We start from the raw sequence: 20,759 nt of genomic DNA on the forward strand, positions 1-20,759 counted from the left end.
ATTATGTGTATAACTTGAAAATCTTAGCTCCAACAGCTGCAAAACCTGTTTTCCCAGCACGGGGACCTTGAGTTCTATAAGATAAAGCCATAAACATGTTTGTCTGAGTCTTCTATCAAAAGTTACAGCTATTTATATGAAGTTGTACAAAAACGCTTTCTTTCGCCAAGACAGTGCGTTTCTCACTGTTACATGAACTCGACCGAAACAAAGTCTGAGTCTTCTATCAAAAGTTACAGCTATTTATATGAAGTTGTACAAAAACGCTTTCTTTCGCCAAGACAGTGCGTTTCTCACTGTTACATGCATTTGAATGGGGAACTCGACCGAAACAAAGTATAGGTTTTCATTATGTGTATAACTTGGAAATCTTAGCTCAAACAGCTGCAAAACCTGTTTTCCCAGCACGGGGACCTTGAGTTCTATAAGATAAAGCCATAAACATGTTTGTCTGAGTCTTCTATCAAAAGTTACAGCTATTTATATGAAGTTGTACAAAAACGCTTTCTTTCGCCAAGACAGTGCGTTTCTCACTGTTACATGCATTTGAATGAGGAACTCGACCGAAACAAAGTATAGGTTTTCATTATGTGTATAACTTGAAAATCTTAGCTCAAACAGCTGCAAAACCTGTTTTCCCAGCACGGGGACCTTGAGTTCTATAAGATAAAGCCATAAACATGTTTGTCTGAGTCTTCTATCAAAAGTTACAGCTATTTATATGAAGTTGTACAAAAACGCTTTCTTTCGCCAAGACAGTGCGTTTCTCACTGTTACATGAACTCGACCGAAACAAAGTCTGAGTCTTCTATCAAAAGTTACAGCTATTTATATGAAGTTGTACAAAAACGCTTTCTTTCGCCAAGACAGTGCGTTTCTCACTGTTACATGCATTTGAATGGGGAACTCGACCGAAACAAAGTATAGGTTTTCATTATGTGTATAACTTGAAAATCTTAGCTCCAACAGCTGCAAATCCTGTTTTCCCAGCACGGGGACCTTGAGTTCTATAAGATAAAGCCATAAACATGTTTGTCTGAGTCTTCTATCAAAAGTTACAGCTATTTATATGAAGTTGTACAAAAACGCTTTCTTTCGCCAAGACAGTGCGTTTCTCACTGTTACATGCATTTGAATGGGGAACTCGACCGAAACAAAGTATAGGTTTTCATTATGTGTATAACTTGAAAATCTTAGCTCAAACAGCTGCAAAACCTGTTTTCCCAGCACGGGGACCTTGAGTTCTATAAGATAAAGCCATAAACATGTTTGTCTGAGTCTTCTATCAAAAGTTACAGCTATTTATATGAAGTTGTACAAAAACGCTTTCTTTCGCCAAGACAGTGCGTTTCTCACTGTTACATGAACTCGACCGAAACAAAGTCTGAGTCTTCTATCAAAAGTTACAGCTATTTATATGAAGTTGTACAAAAACGCTTTCTTTCGCCAAGACAGTGCGTTTCTCACTGTTACATGCATTTGAATGGGGAACTCGACCGAAACAAAGTATAGGTTTTCATTATGTGTATAACTTGAAAATCTTAGCTCCAACAGCTGCAAATCCTGTTTTCCCAGCACGGGGACCTTGAGTTCTATAAGATAAAGCCATAAACATGTTTGTCTGAGTCTTCTATCAAAAGTTACAGCTATTTATATGAAGTTGTACAAAAACGCTTTCTTTCGCCAAGACAGTGCGTTTCTCACTGTTACATGCATTTAAATGGGGAACTCGACCGAAACAAAGTATAGGTTTTCATTATGTGAATAATTTTAAAATCTTAGCTCAAACGGCTGCAAAACCTGTTTTCCCAGCACGGGGACCTTGAGTTCTATAAGATAAAGCCATAAACATGTTTGTCTGAGTCTTCTATCAAAAGTTACAGCTATTTATATGAAGTTGTACAAAAACGCTTTCTTTCGCCAAGACAGTGCGTTTCTCACTGTTACATGCATTTGAATGGGGAACTCGACCGAAACAAATTATAGGTTTTCATTATGTGTATAACTTGAAAATCTTAGCTCCAACAGCTGCAAATCCTGTTTTCCCAGCACGGGGACCTTGAGTTCTATAAGATAAAGCCATAAACATGTTTGTCTGAGTCTTCTATCAAAAGTTACAGCTATTTATATGAAGTTGTACAAAAACGCTTTCTTTCGCCAAGACAGTGCGTTTCTCACTGTTACATGCATTTGAATGGGGAACTCGACCGAAACAAATTATAGGTTTTCATTATGTGTATAACTTGAAAATCTTAGCTCCAACAGCTGCAAATCCTGTTTTCCCAGCACGGGGACCTTGAGTTCTATAAGATAAAGCCATAAACATGTTTGTCTGAGTCTTCTATCAAAAGTTACAGCTATTTATATGAAGTTGTACAAAAACGCTTTCTTTCGCCAAGACAGTGCGTTTCTCACTGTTACATGCATTTGAATGGGGAACTCGACCGAAACAAAGTATAGGTTTTCATTATGTGTATAACTTGGAAATCTTAGCTCAAACAGCTGCAAAACCTGTTTTCCCAGCACGGGGACCTTGAGTTCTATAAGATAAAGCCATAAACATGTTTGTCTGAGTCTTCTATCAAAAGTTACAGCGATTTATATGAAGTTATACAAAAACGCTTTCTTTCGCCAAGACAGTGCGTTTCTCACTGTTACATGCATTTGAATGGGGAACTCGCCCGAAACAAAGTATAGGTTTTCATTATGTGAATAATTTTAAAATCTTAGCTCAAACGGCTGCAAAACCTGTTCTTTTTTCCCAGCACGGGGACCTTGAGTTCTATAAGATAAAGCCAAAAACATGTGTATCCGAGTCTTCTATCAAAAGTTACAGCTATTTATATGAAGTTGTACAAAAACGCTTTCTTCCGCCAAGACAGTGCGTTTCTCACTGTTACATGCATTTGAATGGGGAACTCGACCGAAACAAAGTATAGGTTTTCATTATGTGTATAACTTGGAAATCTTAGCTCCAACAGCTGCAAAACCTGTTTTCCCAGCACGGGGACCTTGAGTTCTATAAGATAAAGCCATAAACATGTTTGTCTGAGTCTTCTATCAAAAGTTACAGCTATTTATATGAAGTTGTACAAAAACGCTTTCTTTCGCCAAGACAGTGCGTTTCTCACTGTTACATGCATTTAAATGGGGAACTCGACCGAAACAAAGTATAGGTTTTCATTATGTGAATAATTTTAAAATCTTAGCTCAAACGGCTGCAAAACCTGTTTTCCCAGCACGGGGACCTTGAGTTCTATAAGATAAAGCCATAAACATGTTTGTCTGAGTCTTCTATCAAAAGTTACAGCTATTTATATGAAGTTGTACAAAAACGCTTTCTTTCGCCAAGACAGTGCGTTTCTCACTGTTACATGCATTTGAATGGGGAACTCGACCGAAACAAATTATAGGTTTTCATTATGTGTATAACTTGAAAATCTTAGCTCCAACAGCTGCAAATCCTGTTTTCCCAGCACGGGGACCTTGAGTTCTATAAGATAAAGCCATAAACATGTTTGTCTGAGTCTTCTATCAAAAGTTACAGCTATTTATATGAAGTTGTACAAAAACGCTTTCTTTCGCCAAGACAGTGCGTTTCTCACTGTTACATGCATTTGAATGGGGAACTCGACCGAAACAAATTATAGGTTTTCATTATGTGTATAACTTGAAAATCTTAGCTCCAACAGCTGCAAATCCTGTTTTCCCAGCACGGGGACCTTGAGTTCTATAAGATAAAGCCATAAACATGTTTGTCTGAGTCTTCTATCAAAAGTTACAGCTATTTATATGAAGTTGTACAAAAACGCTTTCTTTCGCCAAGACAGTGCGTTTCTCACTGTTACATGCATTTGAATGGGGAACTCGACCGAAACAAAGTATAGGTTTTCATTATGTGTATAACTTGGAAATCTTAGCTCAAACAGCTGCAAAACCTGTTTTCCCAGCACGGGGACCTTGAGTTCTATAAGATAAAGCCATAAACATGTTTGTCTGAGTCTTCTATCAAAAGTTACAGCGATTTATATGAAGTTATACAAAAACGCTTTCTTTCGCCAAGACAGTGCGTTTCTCACTGTTACATGCATTTGAATGGGGAACTCGCCCGAAACAAAGTATAGGTTTTCATTATGTGAATAATTTTAAAATCTTAGCTCAAACGGCTGCAAAACCTGTTCTTTTTTCCCAGCACGGGGACCTTGAGTTCTATAAGATAAAGCCAAAAACATGTGTATCCGAGTCTTCTATCAAAAGTTACAGCTATTTATATGAAGTTGTACAAAAACGCTTTCTTCCGCCAAGACAGTGCGTTTCTCACTGTTACATGCATTTGAATGGGGAACTCGACCGAAACAAAGTATAGGTTTTCATTATGTGTATAACTTGGAAATCTTAGCTCCAACAGCTGCAAAACCTGTTTTCCCAGCACGGGGACCTTGAGTTCTATAAGATAAAGCCATAAACATGTTTGTCTGAGTCTTCTATCAAAAGTTACAGCTATTTATATGAAGTTGTACAAAAACGCTTTCTTTCGCCAAGACAGTGCGTTTCTCACTGTTACATGCATTTAAATGGGGAACTCGACCGAAACAAAGTATAGGTTTTCATTATGTGAATAATTTTAAAATCTTAGCTCAAACGGCTGCAAAACCTGTTTTCCCAGCACGGGGACCTTGAGTTCTATAAGATAAAGCCATAAACATGTTTGTCTGAGTCTTCTATCAAAAGTTACAGCTATTTATATGAAGTTGTACAAAAACGCTTTCTTTCGCCAAGACAGTGCGTTTCTCACTGTTACATGCATTTGAATGGGGAACTCGACCGAAACAAATTATAGGTTTTCATTATGTGTATAACTTGAAAATCTTAGCTCCAACAGCTGCAAATCCTGTTTTCCCAGCATGGGGACCGAAACTCGACCGAACTCGACCGAAACAAAGTATAGGTTTTCATTATGTGAATAATTTTAAAATCTTAGCTCAAACGGCTGCAAAACCTGTTTTCCCAGCACGGGGACCTTGAGTTCTATAAGATAAAGCCAAAAACATGTGTATCCGAGTCTTCTATCAAAAGTTACAGCTATTTATATGAAGTTGTACAAAAACGCTTTCTTTCGCCAAGACAGTGCGTTTCTCACTGTTACATGCATTTGAATGGGGAACTCGCCCGAAACAAAGTATAGGTTTTCATTATGTGAATAATTTTAAAATCTTAGCTCAAACGGCTGCAAAACCTGTTCTTTTTTCCCAGCACGGGGACCTTGAGTTCTATAAGATAAAGCCAAAAACATGTGTATCCGAGTCTTCTATCAAAAGTTACAGCTATTTATATGAAGTTGTACAAAAACGCTTTCTTTCGCCAAGACAGTGCGTTTCTCACTGTTACATGCATTTGAATGGGGAACTCGACCGAAACAAAGTATAGGTTTTCATTATGTGTATAACTTGGAAATCTTAGCTCCAACAGCTGCAAATCCTGTTTTCCCAGCACGGGGACCTTGAGTTCTATAAGATAAAGCCATAAACATGTTTGTCTGAGTCTTCTATCAAAAGTTACAGCTATTTATATGAAGTTGTACAAAAACGCTTTCTTTCGCCAAGACAGTGCGTTTCTCACTGTTACATGCATTTGAATGGGGAACTCGACCGAAACAAAGTATAGGTTTTCATTATGTGTATAACTTGGAAATCTTAGCTCAAACGGCTGCAAAACCTGTTCTTTTTTCCCAGCACGGAGACCTTGAGTTCTATAAGATAAAGCCATAAACATGTCTATCCGAGTCTTCTATCAAAAGTTACAGCTATTTATATGAAGTTGTACAAAAACGCTTTCTTTCGCCAAGACAGTGCGTTTCTCACTGTTACATGCATTTGAATGGGGAACTCGACCGAAACAAAGTATAGGTTTTCATTATGTGTATAACTTGGAAATCTTAGCTCAAACAGCTGCAAAACCTGTTTTCCCAGCACGGGGACCTTGAGTTCTATAAGATAAAGCCATAAACATGTTTGTCTGAGTCTTCTATCAAAAGTTACAGCGATTTATATGAAGTTATACAAAAACGCTTTCTTTCGCCAAGACAGTGCGTTTCTCACTGTTACATGCATTTGAATGGGGAACTCGCCCGAAACAAAGTATAGGTTTTCATTATGTGAATAATTTTAAAATCTTAGCTCAAACGGCTGCAAAACCTGTTCTTTTTTCCCAGCACGGGGACCTTGAGTTCTATAAGATAAAGCCAAAAACATGTGTATCCGAGTCTTCTATCAAAAGTTACAGCTATTTATATGAAGTTGTACAAAAACGCTTTCTTCCGCCAAGACAGTGCGTTTCTCACTGTTACATGCATTTGAATGGGGAACTCGACCGAAACAAAGTATAGGTTTTCATTATGTGTATAACTTGGAAATCTTAGCTCAAACAGCTGCAAAACCTGTTTTCCCAGCACGGGGACCTTGAGTTCTATAAGATAAAGCCATAAACATGTTTGTCTGAGTCTTCTATCAAAAGTTACAGCTATTTATATGAAGTTGTACAAAAACGCTTTCTTTCGCCAAGACAGTGCGTTTCTCACTGTTACATGCATTTGAATGGGGAACTCGACCGAAACAAAGTATAGGTTTTCATTATGTGTATAACTTGAAAATCTTAGCTCCAACAGCTGCAAATCCTGTTTTCCCAGCACGGGGACCTTGAGTTCTATAAGATAAAGCCATAAACATGTTTGTCTGAGTCTTCTATCAAAAGTTACAGCTATTTATATGAAGTTGTACAAAAACGCTTTCTTTCGCCAAGACAGTGCGTTTCTCACTGTTACATGCATTTAAATGGGGAACTCGACCGAAACAAAGTATAGGTTTTCATTATGTGAATAATTTTAAAATCTTAGCTCAAACGGCTGCAAAACCTGTTTTCCCAGCACGGGGACCTTGAGTTCTATAAGATAAAGCCATAAACATGTTTGTCTGAGTCTTCTATCAAAAGTTACAGCTATTTATATGAAGTTGTACAAAAACGCTTTCTTTCGCCAAGACAGTGCGTTTCTCACTGTTACATGCATTTGAATGGGGAACTCGACCGAAACAAAGTATAGGTTTTCATTATGTGTATAACTTGGAAATCTTAGCTCAAACGGCTGCAAAACCTGTTTTCCCAGCACGGGGACCTTGAGTTCTATAAGATAAAGCCATAAACATGTTTGTCTGAGTCTTCTATCAAAAGTTACAGCTATTTATATGAAGTTGTACAAAAACGCTTTCTTTTGCCAAGACAGTGCGTTTCTCACTGTTACATGCATTTGAATGGGGAACTCGACCGAAACAAAGTATAGGTTTTCATTATGTGTATAACTTGGAAATCTTAGCTCAAACAGCTGCAAATCCTGTTTTCCCAGCACGGGGACCTTGAGTTCTATAAGATAAAGCCATAAACATGTTTGTCTGAGTCTTCTATCAAAAGTTACAGCTATTTATATGAAGTTGTACAAAAACGCTTTCTTTCGCCAAGACAGTGCGTTTCTCACTGTTACATGCATTTGAATGGGGAACTCGACCGAAACAAAGTATAGGTTTTCATTATGTGTATAACTTGGAAATCTTAGCTCAAACAGCTGCAAAACCTGTTTTCCCAGCACGGGGACCTTGAGTTCTATAAGATAAAGCCATAAACATGTTTGTCTGAGTCTTCTATCAAAAGTTACAGCTATTTATATGAAGTTGTACAAAAACGCTTTCTTTCGCCAAGACAGTGCGTTTCTCACTGTTACATGCATTTGAATGGGGAACTCGACCGAAACAAATTATAGGTTTTCATTATGTGTATAACTTGAAAATCTTAGCTCCAACAGCTGCAAATCCTGTTTTCCCAGCACGGGGACCTTGAGTTCTATAAGATAAAGCCATAAACATGTTTGTCTGAGTCTTCTATCAAAAGTTACAGCTATTTATATGAAGTTGTACAAAAACGCTTTCTTTCGCCAAGACAGTGCGTTTCTCACTGTTACATGCATTTGAATGGGGAACTCGACCGAAACAAATTATAGGTTTTCATTATGTGTATAACTTGGAAATCTTAGCTCAAACAGCTGCAAAACCTGTTTTCCCAGCACGGGGACCTTGAGTTCTATAAGATAAAGCCATAAACATGTTTGTCTGAGTCTTCTATCAAAAGTTACAGCGATTTATATGAAGTTATACAAAAACGCTTTCTTTCGCCAAGACAGTGCGTTTCTCACTGTTACATGCATTTGAATGGGGAACTCGCCCGAAACAAAGTATAGGTTTTCATTATGTGAATAATTTTAAAATCTTAGCTCAAACGGCTGCAAAACCTGTTCTTTTTTCCCAGCACGGGGACCTTGAGTTCTATAAGATAAAGCCAAAAACATGTGTATCCGAGTCTTCTATCAAAAGTTACAGCTATTTATATGAAGTTGTACAAAAACGCTTTCTTCCGCCAAGACAGTGCGTTTCTCACTGTTACATGCATTTGAATGGGGAACTCGACCGAAACAAAGTATAGGTTTTCATTATGTGTATAACTTGGAAATCTTAGCTCAAACAGCTGCAAAACCTGTTTTCCCAGCACGGGGACCTTGAGTTCTATAAGATAAAGCCATAAACATGTTTGTCTGAGTCTTCTATCAAAAGTTACAGCTATTTATATGAAGTTGTACAAAAACGCTTTCTTTCGCCAAGACAGTGCGTTTCTCACTGTTACATGCATTTAAATGGGGAACTCGACCGAAACAAAGTATAGGTTTTCATTATGTGTATAACTTGGAAATCTTAGCTCAAACGGCTGCAAAACCTGTTCTTTTTTCCCAGCACGGGGACCTTGAGTTCTATAAGATAAAGCCATAAACATGTCTATCCGAGTCTTCTATCAAAAGTTACAGCTATTTATATGAAGTTGTACAAAAACGCTTTCTTTCGCCAAGACAGTGCGTTTCTCACTGTTACATGCATTTGAATGGGGAACTCGCCCGAAACAAAGTATAGGTTTTCATTATGTGAATAATTTTAAAATCTTAGCTCAAACGGCTGCAAAACCTGTTTTCCCAGCACGGGGACCTTGAGTTCTATAAGATAAAGCCATAAACATGTTTGTCTGAGTCTTCTATCAAAAGTTACAGCTATTTATATGAAGTTGTACAAAAACGCTTTCTTTCGCCAAGACAGTGCGTTTCTCACTGTTACATGCATTTGAATGGGGAACTCGACCGAAACAAAGTATAGGTTTTCATTATGTGTATAACTTGGAAATCTTAGCTCAAACAGCTGCAAAACCTGTTTTCCCAGCACGGGGACCTTGAGTTCTATAAGATAAAGCCATAAACATGTTTGTCTGAGTCTTCTATCAAAAGTTACAGCTATTTATATGAAGTTGTACAAAAACGCTTTCTTTCGCCAAGACAGTGCGTTTCTCACTGTTACATGCATTTAAATGGGGAACTCGACCGAAACAAAGTATAGGTTTTCATTATGTGAATAATTTTAAAATCTTAGCTCAAACGGCTGCAAAACCTGTTTTCCCAGCACGGGGACCTTGAGTTCTATAAGATAAAGCCATAAACATGTTTGTCTGAGTCTTCTATCAAAAGTTACAGCTATTTATATGAAGTTGTACAAAAACGCTTTCTTTCGCCAAGACAGTGCGTTTCTCACTGTTACATGCATTTGAATGGGGAACTCGACCGAAACAAAGTATAGGTTTTCATTATGTGTATAACTTGGAAATCTTAGCTCAAACGGCTGCAAAACCTGTTTTCCCAGCACGGGGACCTTGAGTTCTATAAGATAAAGCCATAAACATGTTTGTCTGAGTCTTCTATCAAAAGTTACAGCTATTTATATGAAGTTGTACAAAAACGCTTTCTTTCGCCAAGACAGTGCGTTTCTCACTGTTACATGCATTTGAATGGGGAACTCGACCGAAACAAAGTATAGGTTTTCATTATGTGTATAACTTGGAAATCTTAGCTCAAACAGCTGCAAATCCTGTTTTCCCAGCACGGGGACCTTGAGTTCTATAAGATAAAGCCATAAACATGTTTGTCTGAGTCTTCTATCAAAAGTTACAGCTATTTATATGAAGTTGTACAAAAACGCTTTCTTTCGCCAAGACAGTGCGTTTCTCACTGTTACATGCATTTGAATGGGGAACTCGACCGAAACAAAGTATAGGTTTTCATTATGTGTATAACTTGGAAATCTTAGCTCAAACAGCTGCAAAACCTGTTTTCCCAGCACGGGGACCTTGAGTTCTATAAGATAAAGCCATAAACATGTTTGTCTGAGTCTTCTATCAAAAGTTACAGCTATTTATATGAAGTTGTACAAAAACGCTTTCTTTCGCCAAGACAGTGCGTTTCTCACTGTTACATGCATTTGAATGGGGAACTCGACCGAAACAAATTATAGGTTTTCATTATGTGTATAACTTGAAAATCTTAGCTCCAACAGCTGCAAATCCTGTTTTCCCAGCACGGGGACCTTGAGTTCTATAAGATAAAGCCATAAACATGTTTGTCTGAGTCTTCTATCAAAAGTTACAGCTATTTATATGAAGTTGTACAAAAACGCTTTCTTTCGCCAAGACAGTGCGTTTCTCACTGTTACATGCATTTGAATGGGGAACTCGACCGAAACAAATTATAGGTTTTCATTATGTGTATAACTTGGAAATCTTAGCTCAAACAGCTGCAAAACCTGTTTTCCCAGCACGGGGACCTTGAGTTCTATAAGATAAAGCCATAAACATGTTTGTCTGAGTCTTCTATCAAAAGTTACAGCGATTTATATGAAGTTATACAAAAACGCTTTCTTTCGCCAAGACAGTGCGTTTCTCACTGTTACATGCATTTGAATGGGGAACTCGCCCGAAACAAAGTATAGGTTTTCATTATGTGAATAATTTTAAAATCTTAGCTCAAACGGCTGCAAAACCTGTTCTTTTTTCCCAGCACGGAGACCTTGAGTTCTATAAGATAAAGCCAAAAACATGTGTATCCGAGTCTTCTATCAAAAGTTACAGCTATTTATATGAAGTTGTACAAAAACGCTTTCTTCCGCCAAGACAGTGCGTTTCTCACTGTTACATGCATTTGAATGGGGAACTCGACCGAAACAAAGTATAGGTTTTCATTATGTGTATAACTTGGAAATCTTAGCTCAAACAGCTGCAAAACCTGTTTTCCCAGCACGGGGACCTTGAGTTCTATAAGATAAAGCCATAAACATGTTTGTCTGAGTCTTCTATCAAAAGTTACAGCTATTTATATGAAGTTGTACAAAAACGCTTTCTTTCGCCAAGACAGTGCGTTTCTCACTGTTACATGCATTTAAATGGGGAACTCGACCGAAACAAAGTATAGGTTTTCATTATGTGAATAATTTTAAAATCTTAGCTCAAACGGCTGCAAAACCTGTTTTCCCAGCACGGGGACCTTGAGTTCTATAAGATAAAGCCAAAAACATGTGTATCCGAGTCTTCTATCAAAAGTTACAGCTATTTATATGAAGTTGTACAAAAACGCTTTCTTTCGCCAAGACAGTGCGTTTCTCACTGTTACATGCATTTGAATGGGGAACTCGACCGAAACAAAGTATAGGTTTTCATTATGTGTATAACTTGGAAATCTTAGCTCAAACAGCTGCAAAACCTATTTTCCCAGCACGGGGACCTTGAGTTCTATAAGATAAAGCCATAAACATGTTTGTCTGAGTCTTCTATCAAAAGTTACAGCTATTTATATGAAGTTGTACAAAAACGCTTTCTTTCGCCAAGACAGTGCGTTTCTCACTGTTACATGCATTTGAATGGGGAACTCGCCCGAAACAAAGTATAGGTTTTCATTATGTGAATAATTTTAAAATCTTAGCTCAAACGGCTGCAAAACCTGTTCTTTTTTCCCAGCACGGGGACCTTGAGTTCTATAAGATAAAGCCAAAAACATGTGTATCCGAGTCTTCTATCAAAAGTTACAGCTATTTATATGAAGTTGTACAAAAACGCTTTCTTTCGCCAAGACAGTGCGTTTCTCACTGTTACATGCATTTGAATGGGGAACTCGACCGAAACAAAGTATAGGTTTTCATTATGTGTATAACTTGGAAATCTTAGCTCCAACAGCTGCAAATCCTGTTTTCCCAGCACGGGGACCTTGAGTTCTATAAGATAAAGCCATAAACATGTTTGTCTGAGTCTTCTATCAAAAGTTACAGCTATTTATATGAAGTTGTACAAAAACGCTTTCTTTCGCCAAGACAGTGCGTTTCTCACTGTTACATGCATTTGAATGGGGAACTCGACCGAAACAAAGTATAGGTTTTCATTATGTGTATAACTTGGAAATCTTAGCTCAAACGGCTGCAAAACCTGTTCTTTTTTCCCAGCACGGGGACCTTGAGTTCTATAAGATAAAGCCATAAACATGTCTATCCGAGTCTTCTATCAAAAGTTACAGCTATTTATATGAAGTTGTACAAAAACGCTTTCTTTCGCCAAGACAGTGCGTTTCTCACTGTTACATGCATTTGAATGGGGAACTCGACCGAAACAAAGTATAGGTTTTCATTATGTGTATAACTTGGAAATCTTAGCTCAAACGGCTGCAAAACCTGTTCTTTTTTCCCAGCACGGGGACCTTGAGTTCTATAAGATAAAGCCATAAACATGTTTGTCTGAGTCTTCTATCAAAAGTTACAGCTATTTATATGAAGTTGTACAAAAACGCTTTCTTTCGCCAAGACAGTGCGTTTCTCACTGTTACATGCATTTGAATGGGGAACTCGACCGAAACAAAGTATAGGTTTTCATTATGTGTATAACTTGGAAATCTTAGCTCAAACAGCTGCAAAACCTGTTTTCCCAGCACGGGGACCTTGAGTTCTATAAGATAAAGCCATAAACATGTTTGTCTGAGTCTTCTATCAAAAGTTACAGCGATTTATATGAAGTTATACAAAAACGCTTTCTTTCGCCAAGACAGTGCGTTTCTCACTGTTACATGCATTTGAATGGGGAACTCGCCCGAAACAAAGTATAGGTTTTCATTATGTGAATAATTTTAAAATCTTAGCTCAAACGGCTGCAAAACCTGTTCTTTTTTCCCAGCACGGGGACCTTGAGTTCTATAAGATGAAGCCAAAAACATGTGTATCCGAGTCTTCTATCAAAAGTTACAGCTATTTATATGAAGTTGTACAAAAACGCTTTCTTCCGCCAAGACAGTGCGTTTCTCACTGTTACATGCATTTGAATGGGGAACTCGACCGAAACAAAGTATAGGTTTTCATTATGTGTATAACTTGGAAATCTTAGCTCAAACAGCTGCAAAACCTGTTTTCCCAGCACGGGGACCTTGAGTTCTATAAGATAAAGCCATAAACATGTTTGTCTGAGTCTTCTATCAAAAGTTACAGCTATTTATATGAAGTTGTACAAAAACGCTTTCTTTCGCCAAGACAGTGCGTTTCTCACTGTTACATGCATTTAAATGGGGAACTCGACCGAAACAAAGTATAGGTTTTCATTATGTGTATAACTTGGAAATCTTAGCTCAAACGGCTGCAAAACCTGTTCTTTTTTCCCAGCACGGGGACCTTGAGTTCTATAAGATAAAGCCATAAACATGTCTATCCGAGTCTTCTATCAAAAGTTACAGCTATTTATATGAAGTTGTACAAAAACGCTTTCTTTCGCCAAGACAGTGCGTTTCTCACTGTTACATGCATTTGAATGGGGAACTCGACCGAAACAAAGTATAGGTTTTCATTATGTGTATAACTTGGAAATCTTAGCTCAAACAGCTGCAAAACCTGTTTTCCCAGCACGGGGACCTTGAGTTCTATAAGATAAAGCCATAAACATGTTTGTCTGAGTCTTCTATCAAAAGTTACAGCGATTTATATGAAGTTATACAAAAACGCTTTCTTTCGCCAAGACAGTGCGTTTCTCACTGTTACATGCATTTGAATGGGGAACTCGCCCGAAACAAAGTATAGGTTTTCATTATGTGAATAATTTTAAAATCTTAGCTCAAACGGCTGCAAAACCTGTTCTTTTTTCCCAGCACGGGGACCTTGAGTTCTATAAGATAAAGCCAAAAACATGTGTATCCGAGTCTTCTATCAAAAGTTACAGCTATTTATATGAAGTTGTACAAAAACGCTTTCTTCCGCCAAGACAGTGCGTTTCTCACTGTTACATGCATTTGAATGGGGAACTCGACCGAAACAAAGTATAGGTTTTCATTATGTGTATAACTTGGAAATCTTAGCTCAAACAGCTGCAAAACCTGTTTTCCCAGCACGGGGACCTTGAGTTCTATAAGATAAAGCCATAAACATGTTTGTCTGAGTCTTCTATCAAAAGTTACAGCTATTTATATGAAGTTGTACAAAAACGCTTTCTTTCGCCAAGACAGTGCGTTTCTCACTGTTACATGCATTTAAATGGGGAACTCGACCGAAACAAAGTATAGGTTTTCATTATGTGTATAACTTGGAAATCTTAGCTCAAACAGCTGCAAAACCTGTTTTCCCAGCACGGGGACCTTGAGTTCTATAAGATAAAGCCATAAACATGTTTGTCTGAGTCTTCTATCAAAAGTTACAGCTATTTATATGAAGTTGTACAAAAACGCTTTCTTTCGCCAAGACAGTGCGTTTCTCACTGTTACATGCATTTGAATGGGGAACTCGACCGAACCAAAGTATAGGTTTTCATTATGTGTATAACTTGGAAATCTTAGCTCAAAAAGCTGCAAAACCTGTTTTCCCAGCACGGGGACCTTGAGTTCTATAAGATAAAGCCATAAACATGTTTGTCTGAGTCTTCTATCAAAAGTTACAGCTATTTATATGAAGTTGTACAAAAACGCTTTCTTTCGCCAAGACAGTGCGTTTCTCACTGTTACATGCATTTGAATGGGGAACTCGACCGAAACAAAGTATAGGTTTTCATTATGTGTATAACTTGGAAATCTTAGCTCAAACAGCTGCAAAACCTGTTTTCCCAGCACGGGGACCTTGAGTTCTATAAGATAAAGCCATAAACATGTTTGTCTGAGTCTTCTATCAAAAGTTACAGCTATTTATATGAAGTTGTACAAAAACGCTTTCTTTCGCCAAGACAGTGCGTTTCTCACTGTTACATGCATTTGAATGGGGAACTCGACCGAAACAAAGTATAGGTTTTCATTATGTGTATAACTTGGAAATCTTAGCTCAAACAGCTGCAAAACCTGTTTTCCCAGCACGGGGACCTTGAGTTCTATAAGATAAAGCCATAAACATGTTTGTCTGAGTCTTCTATCAAAAGTTACAGCTATTTATATGAAGTTGTACAAAAACGCTTTCTTTCGCCAAGACAGTGCGTTTCTCACTGTTACATGCATTTGAATGGGGAACTCGACCGAAACAAAGTATAGGTTTTCATTATGTGTATAACTTGAAAATCTTAGCTCCAACAGCTGCAAATCCTGTTTTCCCAGCACGGGGACCTTGAGTTCTATAAGATAAAGCCATAAACATGTTTGTCTGAGTCTTCTATCAAAAGTTACAGCTATTTATATGAAGTTGTACAAAAACGCTTTCTTTCGCCAAGACAGTGCGTTTCTCACTGTTACATGCATTTAAATGGGGAACTCGACCGAAACAAAGTATAGGTTTTCATTATGTGTATAACTTGGAAATCTTAGCTCAAACAGCTGCAAAACCTGTTTTCCCAGCACGGGGACCTTGAGTTCTATAAGATAAAGCCATAAACATGTTTGTCTGAGTCTTCTATCAAAAGTTACAGCTATTTATATGAAGTTGTACAAAAACGCTTTCTTTCGCCAAGACAGTGCGTTTCTCACTGTTACATGCATTTGAATGGGGAACTCGACCGAACCAAAGTATAGGTTTTCATTATGTGTATAACTTGGAAATCTTAGCTCAAACAGCTGCAAAACCTGTTTTCCCAGCACGGGGACCTTGAGTTCTATAAGATAAAGCCATAAACATGTTTGTCTGAGTCTTCTATCAAAAGTTACAGCTATTTATATGAAGTTGTACAAAAACGCTTTCTTTCGCCAAGACAGTGCGTTTCTCACTGTTACATGCATTTGAATGGGGAACTCGACCGAAACAAAGTATAGGTTTTCATTATGTGTATAACTTGAAAATCTTAGCTCCAACAGCTGCAAAACCTGTTTTCCCAGCACGGGGACCTTGAGTTCTATAAGATAAAGCCATAAACATGTTTGTCTGAGTCTTCTATCAAAAGTTACAGCTATTTATATGAAGTTGTACAAAAACGCTTTCTTTCGCCAAGACAGTGCGTTTCTCACTGTTACATGCATTTGAATGGGGAACTCGACCGAAACAAAGTATAGGTTTTCATTATGTGTATAACTTGGAAATCTTAGCTCAAACAGCTGCAAAACCTGTTTTCCCAGCACGGGGACCTTGAGTTCTATAAGATAAAGCCATAAACATGTTTGTCTGAGTCTTCTATCAAAAGTTACAGCTATTTATATGAAGTTGTACAAAAACGCTTTCTTTCGCCAAGACAGTGCGTTTCTCACTGTTACATGCATTTGAATGGGGAACTCGACCGAAACAAAGTATAGGTTTTCATTATGTGTATAACTTGGAAATCTTAGCTCAAACAGCTGCAAAACCTGTTTTCCCAGCACGGGGACCTTGAGTTCTATAAGATAAAGCCATAAACATGTTTGTCTGAGTCTTCTATCAAAAGTTACAGCTATTTATATGAAGTTGTACAAAAACGCTTTCTTTCGCCAAGACAGTGCGTTTCTCACTGTTACATGCATTTGAATGGGGAACTCGACCGAAACAAAGTATAGGTTTTCATTATGTGTATAACTTGAAAATCTTAGCTCCAACAGCTGCAAATCCTGTTTTCCCAGCACGGGGACCTTGAGTTCTATAAGATAAAGCCATAAACATGTTTGTCTGAGTCTTCTATCAAAAGTTACAGCTATTTATATGAAGTTGTACAAAAACGCTTTCTTTCGCCAAGACAGTGCGTTTCTCACTGTTACATGCATTTGAATGGGGAACTCGACCGAAACAAAGTATAGGTTTTCATTATGTGTATAACTTGAAAATCTTAGCTCCAACAGCTGCAAATCCTGTTTTCCCAGCACGGGGACCTTGAGTTCTATAAGATAAAGCCATAAACATGTTTGTCTGAGTCTTCTATCAAAAGTTACAGCTATTTATATGAAGTTGTACAAAAACGCTTTCTTTCGCCAAGACAGTGCGTTTCTCACTGTTACATGCATTTGAATGGGGAACTCGACCGAAACAAATTATAGGTTTTCATTATGTGTATAACTTGAAAATCTTAGCTCCAACAGCTGCAAATCCTGTTTTCCCAGCACGGGGACCTTGAGTTCTATAAGATAAAGCCATAAACATGTTTGTCTGAGTCTTCTATCAAAAGTTACAGCTATTTATATGAAGTTGTACAAAAACGCTTTCTTTCGCCAAGACAGTGCGTTTCTCACTGTTACATGCATTTGAATGGGGAACTCGACCGAAACAAAGTATAGGTTTTCATTATGTGTATAACTTGAAAATCTTAGCTCCAACAGCTGCAAAACCTGTTTTCCCAGCACGGGGACCTTGAGTTCTATAAGATAAAGCCATAAACATGTTTGTCTGAGTCTTCTATCAAAAGTTACAGCTATTTATATGAAGTTGTACAAAAACGCTTTCTTTCGCCAAGACAGTGCGTTTCTCACTGTTACATGCATTTAAATGGGGAACTCGACCGAAACAAAGTATAGGTTTTCATTATGTGTATAACTTGGAAATCTTAGCTCAAACAGCTGCAAAACCTGTTTTCCCAGCACGGGGACCTTGAGTTCTATAAGATAAAGCCATAAACATGTTTGTCTGAGTCTTCTATCAAAAGTTACAGCTATTTATATGAAGTTGTACAAAAACGCTTTCTTTCGCCAAGACAGTGCGTTTCTCACTGTTACATGCATTTGAATGGGGAACTCGACCGAAACAAAGTATAGGTTTTCATTATGTGTATAACTTGAAAATCTTAGCTCCAACAGCTGCAAAACCTGTTTTCCCAGCACGGGGACCTTGAGTTCTATAAGATAAAGCCATAAACATGTTTGTCTGAGTCTTCTATCAAAAGTTACAGCTATTTATATGAAGTTGTACAAAAACGCTTTCTTTCGCCAAGACAGTGCGTTTCTCACTGTTACATGCATTTGAATGGGGAACTCGACCGAAACAAAGTATAGGTTTTCATTATGTGTATAACTTGGAAATCTTAGCTCAAACAGCTGCAAAACCTGTTTTCCCAGCACGGGGACCTTGAGTTCTATAAGATAAAGCCATAAACATGTTTGTCTGAGTCTTCTATCAAAAGTTACAGCTATTTATATGAAGTTGTACAAAAACGCTTTCTTTCGCCAAGACAGTGCGTTTCTCACTGTTACATGCATTTGAATGGGGAACTCGACCGAAACAAAGTATAGGTTTTCATTATGTGTATAACTTGAAAATCTTAGCTCCAACAGCTGCAAATCCTGTTTTCCCAGCACGGGGACCTTGAGTTCTATAAGATAAAGCCATAAACATGTTTGTCTGAGTCTTCTATCAAAAGTTACAGCTATTTATATGAAGTTGTACAAAAACGCTTTCTTTCGCCAAGACAGTGCGTTTCTCACTGTTACATGCATTTGAATGGGGAACTCGACCGAAACAAAGTATAGGTTTTCATTATGTGTATAACTTGAAAATCTTAGCTCCAACAGCTGCAAATCCTGTTTTCCCAGCACGGGGACCTTGAGTTCTATAAGATAAAGCCATAAACATGTTTGTCTGAGTCTTCTATCAAAAGTTACAGCTATTTATATGAAGTTGTACAAAAACGCTTTCTTTCGCCAAGACAGTGCGTTTCTCACTGTTACATGCATTTGAATGGGGAACTCGACCGAAACAAATTATAGGTTTTCATTATGTGTATAACTTGAAAATCTTAGCTCCAACAGCTGCAAATCCTGTTTTCCCAGCACGGGGACCTTGAGTTCTATAAGATAAAGCCATAAACATGTTTGTCTGAGTCTTCTATCAAAAGTTACAGCTATTTATATGAAGTTGTACAAAAACGCTTTCTTTCGCCAAGACAGTGCGTTTCTCACTGTTACATGCATTTGAATGGGGAACTCGACCGAAACAAAGTATAGGTTTTCATTATGTGTATAACTTGAAAATCTTAGCTCCAACAGCTGCAAAACCTGTTTTCCCAGCACGGGGACCTTGAGTTCTATAAGATAAAGCCATAAACATGTTTGTCTGAGTCTTCTATCAAAAGTTACAGCTATTTATATGAAGTTGTACAAAAACGCTTTCTTTCGCCAAGACAGTGCGTTTCTCACTGTTACATGCATTTGAATGGGGAACTCGACCGAAACAAAGTATAGGTTTTCATTATGTGTATAACTTGGAAATCTTAGCTCAAACAGCTGCAAAACCTGTTTTCCCAGCACGGGGACCTTGAGTTCTATAAGATAAAGCCATAAACATGTTTGTCTGAGTCTTCTATCAAAAGTTACAGCTATTTATATGAAGTTGTACAAAAACGCTTTCTTTCGCCAAGACAGTGCGTTTCTCACTGTTACATGCATTTGAATGGGGAACTCGACCGAAACAAAGTATAGGTTTTCATTATGTGTATAACTTGAAAATCTTAGCTCCAACAGCTGCAAATCCTGTTTTCCCAGCACGGGGACCTTGAGTTCTATAAGATAAAGCCATAAACATGTTTGTCTGAGTCTTCTATCAAAAGTTACAGCTATTTATATGAAGTTGTACAAAAACGCTTTCTTTCGCCAAGACAGTGCGTTTCTCACTGTTACATGCATTTAAATGGGGAACTCGACCGAAACAAAGTATAGGTTTTCATTATGTGAATAATTTTAAAATCTTAGCTCAAACGGCTGCAAAACCTGTTTTCCCAGCACGGGGACCTTGAGTTCTATAAGATAAAGCCATAAACATGTTTGTCTGAGTCTTCTATCAAAAGTTACAGCTATTTATATGAAGTTGTACAAAAACGCTTTCTTTCGCCAAGACAGTGCGTTTCTCACTGTTACATGCATTTGAATGGGGAACTCGACCGAAACAAAGTATAGGTTTTCATTATGTGTATAACTTGAAAATCTTAGCTCCAACAGCTGCAAATCCTGTTTTCCCAGCACGGGGACCTTGAGTTCTATAAGATAAAGCCATAAACATGTTTGTCTGAGTCTTCTATCAAAAGTTACAGCTATTTATATGAAGTTGTACAAAAACGCTTTCTTTCGCCAAGACAGTGCGTTTCTCACTGTTACATGCATTTGAATGGGGAACTCGACCGAAACAAAGTATAGGTTTTCATTATGTGTATAACTTGGAAATCTTAGCTCAAACAGCTGCAAAACCTGTTTTCCCAGCACGGGGACCTTGAGTTCTATAAGATAAAGCCATAAACATGTTTGTCTGAGTCTTCTATCAAAAGTTACAGCTATTTATATGAAGTTGTACAAAAACGCTTTCTTTCGCCAAGACAGTGCGTTTCTCACTGTTACATGCATTTGAATGGGGAACTCGACCGAAACAAAGTATAGGTTTTCATTATGTGTATAACTTGGAAATCTTAGCTCAAACAGCTGCAAAACCTGTTTTCCCAGCACGGGGACCTTGAGTTCTATAAGATAAAGCCATAAACATGTTTGT

The 20,759-nt window shown here is 37.8% G+C and overlaps 1 protein-coding gene across 2 annotated transcripts in view; it reads left to right on the plus strand.

Annotated features, from left to right (window-relative positions):
- Positions 1–20,759, plus strand: part of LOC309692080 (piggyBac transposable element-derived protein 4-like) — a 348,867-nt gene that overhangs the window by 118,556 nt on the left and 209,552 nt on the right. The gene's annotated exons all lie outside the window — the stretch shown is intronic.

This window comes from Aulonocara stuartgranti, assembly GCF_965226115.1.
Source record: "Aulonocara stuartgranti genome assembly, chromosome: 17".
Lineage (NCBI taxonomy): Eukaryota > Metazoa > Chordata > Actinopteri > Cichliformes > Cichlidae > Aulonocara > Aulonocara stuartgranti.